The sequence below is a fragment of the Podarcis liolepis genome, assembly GCF_965112155.1.
Source record: "Podarcis liolepis genome assembly, chromosome: 7".
NCBI classification, from domain to species: domain Eukaryota; kingdom Metazoa; phylum Chordata; class Lepidosauria; order Squamata; family Lacertidae; genus Podarcis; species Podarcis liolepis.
The window spans coordinates 20298899-20311249 of record NC_139561.1 but is presented as its reverse complement, the minus strand read 5'-3'; the positions used below and the strand labels follow the sequence as shown (position 1 = coordinate 20311249).

The 12351-nt window shown below is 46.0% G+C and overlaps 1 protein-coding gene across 3 annotated transcripts in view; it reads right to left on the bottom strand.

The window, feature by feature from the left end:
- The window catches only part of SAMD11 (sterile alpha motif domain containing 11), a 326641-nt gene that overhangs the window by 267217 nt on the left and 47073 nt on the right, over positions 1 to 12351 (bottom strand). For all 3 annotated transcript variants that reach the window (XM_083512931.1, XM_083512932.1, XM_083512924.1), the window contains exon 2: positions 1883 to 1972. The gene's annotated coding sequence lies outside the window, so the exon portion shown is untranslated. The remainder of the gene's footprint in view (positions 1 to 1882; positions 1973 to 12351) is intronic.

Here is a 12351-nt window from a genome sequence, read left to right as displayed (position 1 = left end):
AAGAAATACGATTCAAGCTGCTTCAATTATTTATGTCCAATTTGGTTAATTCCCCAAAGCAGACTCTCCTGACGCAAAACGAAGCAAGGCAGATTTTTAAAAAGCAAAAGTAGGAAGCAGATGTCAAGGAATGTTTGCTTCCCACCCCTCCTCCACCTCCAATACCTTTCTCCCCTCATTTTTCTACTGCAGCCAAAATCCAACAGATTGGGAAAAAATCTAAATGTGACTTCAGAGTAGGTTTTGTTGCTACATCAGCCATTGACAACCTGGTACCTTCCAGATGATGGGGACGACAACTGTCATCAGCTTCCGCCCACATGTTTGGAGTTCAAAATGGCAGCCATGTTGGCTGAAGCTGATGAGAGCTGTACAGTGGTACCTCAGGTTACATACGCTTCACGTTACATACGCTTCAGGTTACAGACTCCGCTAACCCAGAAATAGTGCTTCAGGTTAAGAACTTTGCTTCAGGATGAAAACAGAAATCGTGCTCCGGCGGTGTGGCGGCAGCAGGAGGCCCCATTAGCTAAAGTGGTGCTTCAGGTTAAGAACAGCTTCAGGTTAAATACGGACCTCTGGAACGAATTAAGTACTTAACCCAAGGTACCACTGTAGTCCAAAACATGACCACGCTGTCTGGAGGTGAAAGCAGCTGTGGTCTAAAATATCTGAAGGGCACCAGGTTGGCAAAGGACGTGTTAAGCTTTAATCCAGAAGCAAGCCAAGCAGAAATGCTAAATGCCTGGACTGAAGAGGTTGAGGGAAGCAAGGCAGGAGGCTGCAATGCTGGAACAAATGCAGCCAGAGGCAAAAGACACAACTGCCAGTCTCATGTAATGAACCATCTCTCCCACTTGGCTGCATCAGGCCTGGCAGTGTTGTCAACTCCCCGAAGCGCCGCCAAACCCGGCAGCCAGGTCCCCCTCCCCCACCCCCCAGCCTCTCTGTCTGCTTCCCTGAAGGTGTGGGAGTTGGAAAGGTTGGCAGTGATAAATTGATTTCCCATGACAAAAAAACTGAGGCTGGCTGGCAACGGGGAGAGAGGTGGATTTTACCCCCCACCCCACCCCTGCTGCCGTTTCCGCCTCCAAACAAAAACTAAAATCTGACCTGTTCCCTGGCTTTGTGGCTTAGGGCCCTCGTATCTACGGGACCGCCTCTCCTGGTATGCCCCGCAGAGGACTTTAAGGTCCATGAACAACCATAGTTTAGAGGTCCCGGGCCCTAAGGAAGTCAGACTATCCTCCACCAGGGCCAGGGCCTTTTCAGTGATGGCTCCGACCTGGTGGAATGCTCTGTCCCATGAGACTAGGGCCCTTCAGGATTTAACCTCCTTCCATCGGGCCTGTAAGACAGAACTATTCTCCCTGGCCTTTAATTTGAATTCAGCCTGATCTTTTATTTCCCTTCCCTTCCCCTTTTATGAAGATCACCCGCTCTGAGACCCCACAGCTAATTCTCCCCTGGCCTCTTTGTTGGCCCAAGTAGGACCAATTCAGCCAGCTAGCCCTGGGGATTATCTAATGCTTATTTCCCCTAAATTGATTTTTGATTTTTATTGTTATTCATGTTTTTATACTGTATTTTATGCTGCTTTTATAACTGTTTTAAATATGTTGTTAGCCTCCCTGAGCCCGGTTTTTGAACCGGGAAGGGTGGGGTATAAATAAAAAAAATATTATTATTATTATTATTACATGCGTTTGGTACATGCCTCACAGGGGCAATCCAAAGTATTTTGCTACCTGAGGCCACTGTTGGAGGCAGAATGTACAAGTTGCTTGTGGGCTTCCCATCCGGTTGGCCACTTTGGGACCAGGATCCTGGCTAGATGGGCCATTCGCCAGAACCAGTGTGGCTTGGGGATGCTGGGAGAAACCATGCCCCCTTACCTGTGGGCTTTCCAGAGGAATCTGACTGGCCACTGTGAGAACAGGATGCTGGTGGTTTTCAGCAACGCCATATAAATCTGTATGGAAACCAATAAGAATTACCGTTTAATAAACAGCAGTGTTCCTATTATCCCTGATCAACCACTGAGGTCTTCGGGGAAGTCACCGTTAGTGGTCCTCTATGGCTCAGATGCACAGCTCACATCCACCAGCAACCTTACGTTCAGCATTGTGAACTCCTTTCCAGTTGAGGTCAGACAGGCCCTCTCCCTGCTGAACTTCTGGTGCTTACTGAATACTATTTTGTTCCAGCAGGCATTTTAACGGAATTCTGATTTTGCAGTTTAAAATGTTTTTTTTATTTTTTCCCATTACACTCAGTTCTTTGTTCACTGTTTAGAGATGGCTGTAATAAAGCAGTATATAAATTGTTTAATTAAATAAATAAATAATACAGTGATACCTCGGGTTACATATGCTTCAAGTTACATACGCTTCAGGTTACAGACTCCGCTAACCCAGAAATATAGTACCTCGGGTTAAGAACTTTGCTTCAGGATGAGAACAGAAATCGTGCTCAGGCAGTGTGGCGGCAGCGGGAGGCCCCATTAGCTAAAGTGGTGCTTCAGGTTAAGAACAGTTTCAGGTTAAGAACGGACCTCCGGAACGATTAAGTACTTAACCTGAGGTACCCACTGTATAATAATTGTCTAAGCAAACAACGTCTATGCAATCTTGAGGAAATGAATCAGCATGGATGCTCAATAAACAGATTGGCTGGAAGAGCCCATTGTAAGCCTGACTGACGGCAAAACTTCTCTCTCTGTGTTCCCCACCCCACCCCCGTTAAATTGATATGAGCCACCATGGGAGACAATGATTTGTCTGAAAAGCAAGGTTTAAAAATGCATTTTCCAAAACAATACATGAATTGAAACACAGCTAACCTTCAAAATGTGCACTTCTGCAAATGTGTACCTCAGGGGAAAGTGTGCACAATAGTGTACATGGTAGCAGTTATATACTTTTAAAAGCACATTTCCCTTTGCGTGGTTGTCCACAAGCAAATCAACTGCTGCCTAGCCACTATTCCTGTGCATTAGGGATGGGAAGAAATTTGGTGCAGTTTGTATTTTAACACGAGCCTACCTAATTCACACCTCCTGATCCAGTATGTGAACCAAAGTGAAATTTGATTTATTCGCATTATATTTGAGGAAATTACTTTGCACAAACCTCTATATTGGTAGAAATGTACTGATACGTTTTCAAGAAAACTTTTTCCACCTGCAAATTGATGCAGAAATGTAGAGAATGGCCTTAAGGCTGATGAAAACATGAGAAGTTGAGAGAAATCAACATTGACAGAGCTGTCAATTCCCTAGACAAGAGTGCCTCTCACCATGGGCAGAGTCCACTTCTAAGACTACTTTCTTTAAGTTGGGAAGGGCCATAGCTCAGTGGTACAGCATCTGCCTTGCATTCAGAAGGTCCCACATTCCATCTTGGGCATTGCTACTTAAGGCTTGGAGAGTTCCCTGTCTGAGAGCCACTGCCAGTCAGTGTAGACAATATTGAGCTAGATGGACCAATGGTCTGACTGTGTAAGTCAGCTTCCTATGTTCCTACACTCTCATCTACCATGTAATCTCTAACTCAACTGCAAGAGGCGTAGTTGTGTTCAATCTTCTGCAGCAAAAAGAAGGAAGAGTCTTGTGCAGGGCCTGCCAGAGACCTTTTGGCACCTGAAGCAAGACGGGCTACCAATGCTCCCCTGCCACAGATCCAGGCCCCAGTGTGGTGGGAGGCCTGAGGCATGTTGCTTCAGGTCTCCTCATTGGTGCGCCGTCCATGCTAGAGCAGGAAGCTAGCTTAGGGGCTGCAGGGCAGACCACATGGCACACCATTCTAGCCTCTTTTCCACACTTCAGAATTTGCTGCCTGAGGCAGCTGCCTCACTCTGCCTTATGGTAGGGCTGGCCCTGGTCTTCTGGCACCAGATTTATGGCACAACTGTGTGCACGCTCATTCAAAATTCAACCCCACTCTGTGTAAACAATACTGAGCTAAATGGACCAATAATCTGACTCCATATAAAACAGCTTTCTATGTTCCTAATTACAACTCCCAATCCTACAAAACTAGGATTATGGAGTGGGGGTAATTTCCAAATTAGAAGCTGTGGCTTCTATAAGCTCATAAAGAACCACCCTTCAGTTTTGTTCCGCTGCCAACACCAGTTTCCAGCCAGCTGCTCTGAGTTCAACCTCCTCCGCAGGAGTCCTGGGGAACCCACTAAGCCAAACAAGAGGTTTCTTTGACTGCCACCTCTGCTTTTTGACAAACATGTTCCGTTCGGAGAATTTCCCCTTCTCCACCCTTTTCCTCCCACACCCGTACCATCTGGTTGTAGTTTGCACCATGACATGTTTCCTCTTGTGGTCCATTTGCTTTTCTTTCTTTCTTTCTTTCTTTCTTTCTTTCTTTCTTTCTTTCTTTCTGAGAGTGCAAACCCCAGAAGCAAGGAGAGAAATTCCCTCTGGCTGCAACAGTATGTTTGCATAAATTCATTTATCTATTTCCTTTCTCCACCCTCAGACATCAAATTTATTTATCAGGCTGGCTTAGAGGTGGATGGGTGAGAAGGAAGAAGTTTGGGGTTTACTTTTCTGCCCCCCTGGAGAAGCTGGGGGGTTAATTATCAGATTCTCTCGGCATCTGTTCCAATTTAGGAGAGCTGTTGGAACTGGGGGGGGGGGAGTCATCAAGTTTAGCAGCAAGAAAGGGGATTCCCGCCCCTGAGCATGTGGGTTATGGGATGCCAAATTCCTGCAAAAATGCTCAGATATGTGAAACCTCGTTTCCTACCCTACAGTATGTGGGGAAGGGCCATAGCTCAATGACAGAGCACCTGCTTGTCATGCAAATGTCCCCAGCAATTTTGGGCTCAGGAGCACATTTGTAAATAAAAGGACTCCTCCAAACAACCTGTCTGTTAAGCATTCATACTAATTTGTTTGTACAAAGCTTAAGCGGAGGTTAGACCACAGCTTTCCAAACTTTTCAGGTTGTGACACACTTTTTAGACCTGTATCATTTCATGACACAGTACAGTGGTACCTTGGGTTAAGAACTTAATTCATTCTGGAGGTCTGTTCTTAACCTGAAACTGTTCTTAACCTGAAGCACCACATTAGCTAATGGGGCCTCCCGCTGCTGCTGTGCTGCCGCCACCGCAAGATTTCTGTTCTGATCCTGAAGCAAAGTTCTTAACCTGAGGTACTATTTCTGGGTTAGTGAAGTTTGTAACCTGAAGTGACTGTAACCTGAAGTGTCTGTAAGCCAAGATACCACTGTAATTCAGTTTTACTAGCAAACCAGAGGTTAAACGAACCCCTTTCTAGCCCCGGGAAGAGAGCAGGGTGCATTCGTGTGACACACCTACACACTGCAGCCGACACACTAATGTGCCGTGACACACAGTTTGGAAAGCTCTGGGTTAGACCATGGCTAGACTTTATTGAACATTTGTTTCTGGGGTAGTTATACAACAATTAGCATCCATTCTGTGTTTGTTTACCGTGTGTTTCCACATCTTCCCATTAGGCCACATGTGGGGGAACCTTTGGCTCTCCAGATGTTGCTGAGTTATAACTTCCATCAGCCCCAGCAGGCATGGCTAGTGGCCAGGGATGATGGGATTTGTAGTTCAGTAACATCTGGAGGGCCAAATATTCTCCACACCTGTGTTAGTCATTCATTCACTCCAAACGTTTCCCTGTCACTTTCCAAACTGCACCAAGTCCTGATTCTTTTAAAAAGTGAATTGTACAGAGCCTTTTAATCTGCTTTAACTCCGCAAATCTAAAGCACGGGCATGTCCTTGAATCTCTCCTGCAAAACAATTTGGAGGTACCCGAACAAACTGTTGTGGGCACCTCAAAACATCTTTTCTTCAGAAGAAAACTGCTCATGCTTACAAATGCCACCACCAAAAAAACGGGAAATACCTATCCGCCCCCAATAAACTAAAACAGGCAAAAAAATAGCAGGCAACTCTACTACACACACATATCAAACCATGTCAAAAAAAGAGGATGCTGCCAGCTGGGGATGATGGGAGTTATAGTCAAAAACATATGGAAGGCACCAGCTTGGGAAAGACAGATCTACAAACATTAGAAAGCAGAGCCATGGCAGAATTAGACATCAGCTGGAAGGAGACAAGCCCAGAGAAGTAGATCATACAGAGACACAACAGGCAGCAGGTGATTTTGTAGTGATTCCTGCAGAGGCAGCAGGCAGCCTCCTTTGCAGGAGGTTACACTGAGCTCAGCGGAAACTCTTCCTTTGCACCCTTTGCAAAAAGTGCAGGATAAATAGTAAGCCCCACTCTTTCATGGAAGAAACAAGACGCCGCCACCAACCCCCCCCCCCTTCTCCACCCCTCAAGGGAGGCTCTGCCTGCCTGCTTTGGGAAATGGGGAGAATCTTCACCTGGCAATTGGCTTTATTGTTTTTAATGAGCATTTTAAAACTTGCTCGTGGGGCTGGGCGGCTGTGGTCGCCTCGCTGGGTACACGCAGGCACGGCCATTAATCCTCTTTACTCCAGCCTTGATTTAATTTATCATTAGGTTCGGATGAGAAATTTTATCCTGCAACACAATTCAAGGTGATAGATGAGAGTGTGGAAGCAGGGGATCTCCCGGCCTTGGCAACCCTCCTACTTTTCTTCATGCCCCAGGCTGGGGAGTGGCTGAGTAAGTGGAATGTATGAAGGAGGGAGGGGGGAGCACTGGCTGTTGTTGAGCTGGATGGAAAAAATCACTGACCTTGCAAAGGAAGGCCTTAAAGTTCAGAAGGTGCTGGGGTCAAATCTCCAGATAGGGCTGGGAATGTCCCCTGCCTGAAACCTGAGAGCGCTGCTGCCATTCAGAGATAGAGGGCAAAGCAGCTTCCCGTGTTCCTAATGCACAAGTCACTTTCATCACCAGTAGCTTTTAATATTAGATCTGCAACACAGGGAAAAGGAAACCTCCACCGGAGCTGGTTGCACAAGCCCTGGCCCAACCTTATGTTTGATCTAATTTACTTCCCTTCTTCCCTTGGTCCCAAACTTTGACCCAAAAGCAATCCAAAGCATTTGAAAAGTGAAAAGCAGGGCAGGGGGCTGGGAGAAAGTGCCACACAGCAAGTGGCTCTTTCTGTCTCCCGCACCTACACGCCCCCTTCCCCCATGTGCATTGCAAGCGCAGATTGGAGCGGTTGCTCCATTAACCCAGCATTGATCTCTCATCACACTTGGGAGGTAGCGATTAAAAACCTCCAGCCTTCCTTCCAAATTTGTATTTGAGGGAGGGGAATGGTGGTGGAGAAGATATTTTGGCAAAGCACAAAAGCCAGCAAGGAGGGGGAAATATGGAGGGTTCCACCAATTTCAATTTCTCATTTTACCAACCTTAAGTTCAATTATCCACATTTCTATTTCAGCTTACAATTCAAATTTTTTTTCTTGTGAAAATTCAACAGCATCTTACATAAAAACATAAGAAAAGCCTTCTGGAACAGGCCCATATTTATTCCAGCTACAAAATCCAGGTAAACTGGGGTTGCATAATTTTAGGGTTCCAGCCAAGAACACTTTCCCAGACAACCTTTTTAAAGAAGCCTGCACATTCATTACATTCCAAATGCTGCCAAAATACCCAGAAGTTTGTAAACTAAGCATGGATTAGACAGGCTGGTTCTTTATTCACACTCCTAATCTGATTGCTTTTAACAATTCATTACAGATAGGGACGCTTAAAGCCTTGTTTAGCAATGCACGTGCCCTGTGTAAGTGTCTCAAGGGAGGCCCATACGCTTTTCTTCCCAAGGTCAAACGGGAAGGCAGGCAGAGAGCATGGACTAGTGAATCCTTAGAAACAAGAGAAACCTAGGCCTAGTTCTCCCATATGTGGCAAGTCTAGTTATGTCCATACAGCACCAGGTAGGGGTGGCCACATGGTAGAACATTCCTCAATACCGAAAACCATGCATGTCAGGGAGAAGGCTAGGGGAGAGCCATTCATTCATTCATTCATTCATTCATACATACATTCTTCCACACTTTCCCCATCACCGGATTTAGGGTGGTGTGGGCTGCCCCCCCCCCACAGGCACTGAGCCAAGGTGACACATAATAATAATAATAATATTGAGAAGATCAATAAAAAAAGAAACCATACCCAAGGGAATTAGTATTTTGGGGGGATGGGGGGCAGATGGGCAATAAATTTCATCCTCGGTCAGGGCACCATATTACCAAAGTCCCCCTCTGCTTCCCCTCAGAGGTCCTCAGTGTTTCCAAAGCATAGATAATTTATTTTGTGCAGAGGAGCATCTCATCATGTTGCCTTCTCTTTATGGGGTTGCAGTCCCTCTGAAGGAGTTGGCAGGTAGCTCAGGGGTAATTCTGAATCACTCACTGTTGCTTGAGGCGAAGTGGCCTTGGTGGCAAAGGGCTGGCTTTGAAGATGGTTTTGGAAACTGAAGCAGGTGCAGAATTTGGGAGCCCAGTTGCTTACTGGGACAAGACAGTCTGAGAACACAACACCAATCCTGCCCCAACTGCCCCCAACGGCAATGGCTACCAGATAGTTCCCAGGTTCAATTTAAAGTGGTGGTACAGGCATACCTCAGAGATATTCTGGGTTTGGTTCCAGACCTCTGCAATACAGCAAATATCACAATAAAGTGGGTCAAACTTTTTTTGTTTGTTTCCCAGTGCATATAAAAGTTATGTTTACACTATACTGTAGTCTATTAAGCCAAGACCCCCTGGCTGCAGGGGCAGGAGGTAAAAAACTCCGTCTCTAGTCCTAGCCTGTTCCACACCCATGACGAGATGAGGGGCAGTGGCAACATCAGGCTTCCTTCCCCTGGAAGCAGGTGGGTTGCTGCAGCTGCAGCTGACTCCTCATAAGGGGCAATATCCGCAAAGTGCAATAAAGCAAAGTTCAATAAACTCAGGTATGCCTGTTTTGCTACAAGACAGCATCTTAAAAAGCAGAGACATCAAATTGCTGACAAAGGTCTATATAATTAAAGGTATGGTTTTCCCAGTAGTGATGTATGGAAGTGAGAGCTGGACCATAAAGAAGGCTGATCGCCAAAGAATTGATGCTTTTGAATTATGGTGCTGGAGAAGACTCTTGAGAGTCCCATGGACTGCAAGAAGATCAAGCCTATCCATTCTTAAGGAAATCAGCCCTGAGCGCTCACTGGAAGGACAGATCCTGAAGATGACTCCAATACTTTGGTCACCTCATGAGAAGAGAAGACTCCCTGGAAAAGACCCTGATGTTGGGAAAGATTGAGGACACAGGGATAAGGGGACGACAGAGGACGAGATGGTTGGACAGTGTTCTCGAAGCTACCAGCATGAGTTTGACCAAGCTGCGGGAGGCAGTGGAAGACAGGAGTGCCTGGCGTGCTCTGGTCCATGGGGTCATGAAGAGTGGGACACGACTAAACGACTAAACAACATTGCCTGTGTTGACCTATTCATCCTTATTCAGCTCAGGACCTCAAGGACCGCCTCTCCCCATATGAACCAACCCAGACCCTGCAGCCATCACTTCAAAAGCACTTTTTTGATTATTTGATTCATTCTTACATTTCTATCCTACCTTTCCTTCAAAGAGTTTTATGTGGCTTATATGGTTCTCCATTCCTCTCCTTAGTTCATGCTTGCAACAACCCTGTGAGGTAGGCTAGCCTGTGAAACAGTTACTAGCCCAAGGTTACCCAAAGAGATTTCCACTGTGAAAGTATCCTCTTCCCACCTGCTACTCCTCTGCAGCAGAAAACAAAACATTGTGCCTTGGGCAGAGGCTAATAAATCAATACTTCCAGGCTATGACACAAGTCAAATAGTCTCACAGTCTATTAGCACAACACACATATTGGGGAAGGACATATCTGGGATCTTTGTAACTAAGCAACTTTTGAAATAAAGGCTACCACTGTTGTTAGCTGCAGGATGCTATGGGACTTTCAAGGAACATCATGCAAGGGACAGCAAGCAACCACCTAAGGATACATCGTTTTCTGTTCTGCTCTGTATTCATCACAAGCAGCACTGTTTCCATTCAGCTGCAGTTCATCTTCTGCCAAAACCTACGCTCTTTCTCTTGTTGTCACAAAATTATGTCCCTTATGCAATTTACATAATTATTCATGCAAATTACACTGCTATTCCATAATTTCAGTGCAAAGGAAACACTGCAAATGTGTGCAAGAGAGAAATATAATCAATTACATATCATTTGCAGATTGAAAGCAACAACAACAGGGAACATTGATTTGCTAGATTGCTTTGTTCCAACATAGGATGAATTCAAGAACACAATTTCTGCTCCCATTTCTACTGGAATTCTTCCAGATGTTGTTGCTACTCCAATTCCCATCATCCTTTACTACTGGTCAAGCTGGTTGGGAGTGATGGGAACTGGAGTCCAGCAACAGCTAGAGGTCTACAGATTTCTTATTCCTGCATTAAAAGGAGTGTGATGGAGGTAGCTGGGGTCCATAAAGACAAGGGATGGTCTAATTCAGGGGCGGGGAACCTGAGCGATCCAAGAAGGTGGTTCTTTTGTTTTTTTGCCCATAACATAACACTAATCCTACATGCCCTATTAAACAAGGAGGTGGTGCAGTGAGAATCAGATAAAACAACTAGATTTGGCCCGAGTGCTCCACAACACCATATTAGAGGCACAGATGGTTTAGACAGCAAATAAAAATGAGAATAATTTTGAAATTGGCAGAGACAGCATCCTTGCCCAATGTGGTTTATGCATATTTCTTTAGTAGTCAAAGATGTAAGGATGGAGAGAAAGGATGGAAATGCCCCCCCACCTACATTTTTATACGGTTGTATTGAATGAAATTGTATGCAGAGTAAACCCACTGAACTTAATGGATCTAAGTCATCTTCATTACTTTAAACTGACTCAGAAACTTCAATTGGTCCAAAATGCAGCAGCCAGATTACTAGCTGGGGTTCCATTTAGATCTCACATAATCCTTGTTTTAAAACATCTGCACTGGTTGCCAGTTCGTTTCCAGGCCCAATCAAAGAGGCTAATGTTAGTGTTTAAAGCCCTAAACAACTCAGCCCCCAAATACTTGAAAAACCACCTCCTTCCCTACAGACTCCCCTGGATGCTAAGGTCAGCAAAGGGGATCCTCTTGACTTTTCCACCACCCTAAAAAGCTGAAGGGGTGGCAGCCTGGGAAAGCACTTCTCTGTGGCAGCCCCTAAGCTGTGGAACTTCCTCCCCAAAGAGTTGCGCCTGGCACCCCATTATACAGTTTCCAGTGGAGAATTAAGATGTACCTCTTCACCCTGATTTTTGACACCAGAGATGTATATTCTTAGGACCCGCCTTATTTCTGTGATTGCAAGATGTTTTAAACCGTTTTTCATATTGTGCTTGAATCGCTGTAACCTGCCCTGGGAGCTTAGGATGAAGGGCGCGTAAATCATCACGACCACCATCTGAGCACAACTAGCATTAGATACAAAGGCCACTTCCGACCTTGGGAGGAGGTGGTGTTGTGGGCTCCTGCTCCCAGCCCCGCACGATCTGGGGAATCCTCTGCCGCGTCATCCCCCTGGCCAGCCAATTGGCTGGCTTGGGGAGTGTGGCTTGCCGCATTTAAGGCAAGCGCGGCAGAGGAGCTTCCTCTTTGCCACCAATCAGCTAGGGAAATTCCCACCCACCCTCTAGGTTTCTCTTTTGACCTTGCTATGGACTTCGGTTGGTCGCCGTTAAGGGGCCTAGTAGGAATTTTTCCACTTGGCAAATTGGCACCAGCCATTTGGTTTTTTCGCCTACCTCGTAGCAAATCGTCACAACTTTCCTGGTTTGGTGGTTAGGCATTGGTCGGAGTATTGTTATGTAGATGATTGGAGGGAGAGCGTCATCACCTCCCCCGGTTATTTAAGGGTAGTCTACTAAAGGACTCCGGGGGGCGTGGCCCCGTCCGAAGCCTATGGAGGCCAGGGCCCAAAGCACGCCCCCGAGCGGTGACCCCGGGGAAGTGCCTAGTTGATGTGCATCAGCAGGGCTCCCCCTGCTGTTAACCCTTCCCGGCCTTCAGCCAGATAGTGGATTAGATTAGGACCAATGCCTAAGCCAATACTGCTTATCACCTGTAATCAATAAAGTTGTGGCCAATTTTAGCCCATTAACCGTAATATTGGTGTCACGTGTCTTTATTTCCACTGGGGGGGAGGCGGGAACTCGCCACGCAATCCATAGCCTTTTTCTCTTCAGTCATCAATCCCATAGGCTCTGTGCGCGATGCTGGGCACAACTTTTATGGGCTTTGAACACACTGGAGATTCAAGATTGCTTCCAAATTAGCCCCCTTTTAGCACATCAGGGACAATGCTTTCTGTTCAG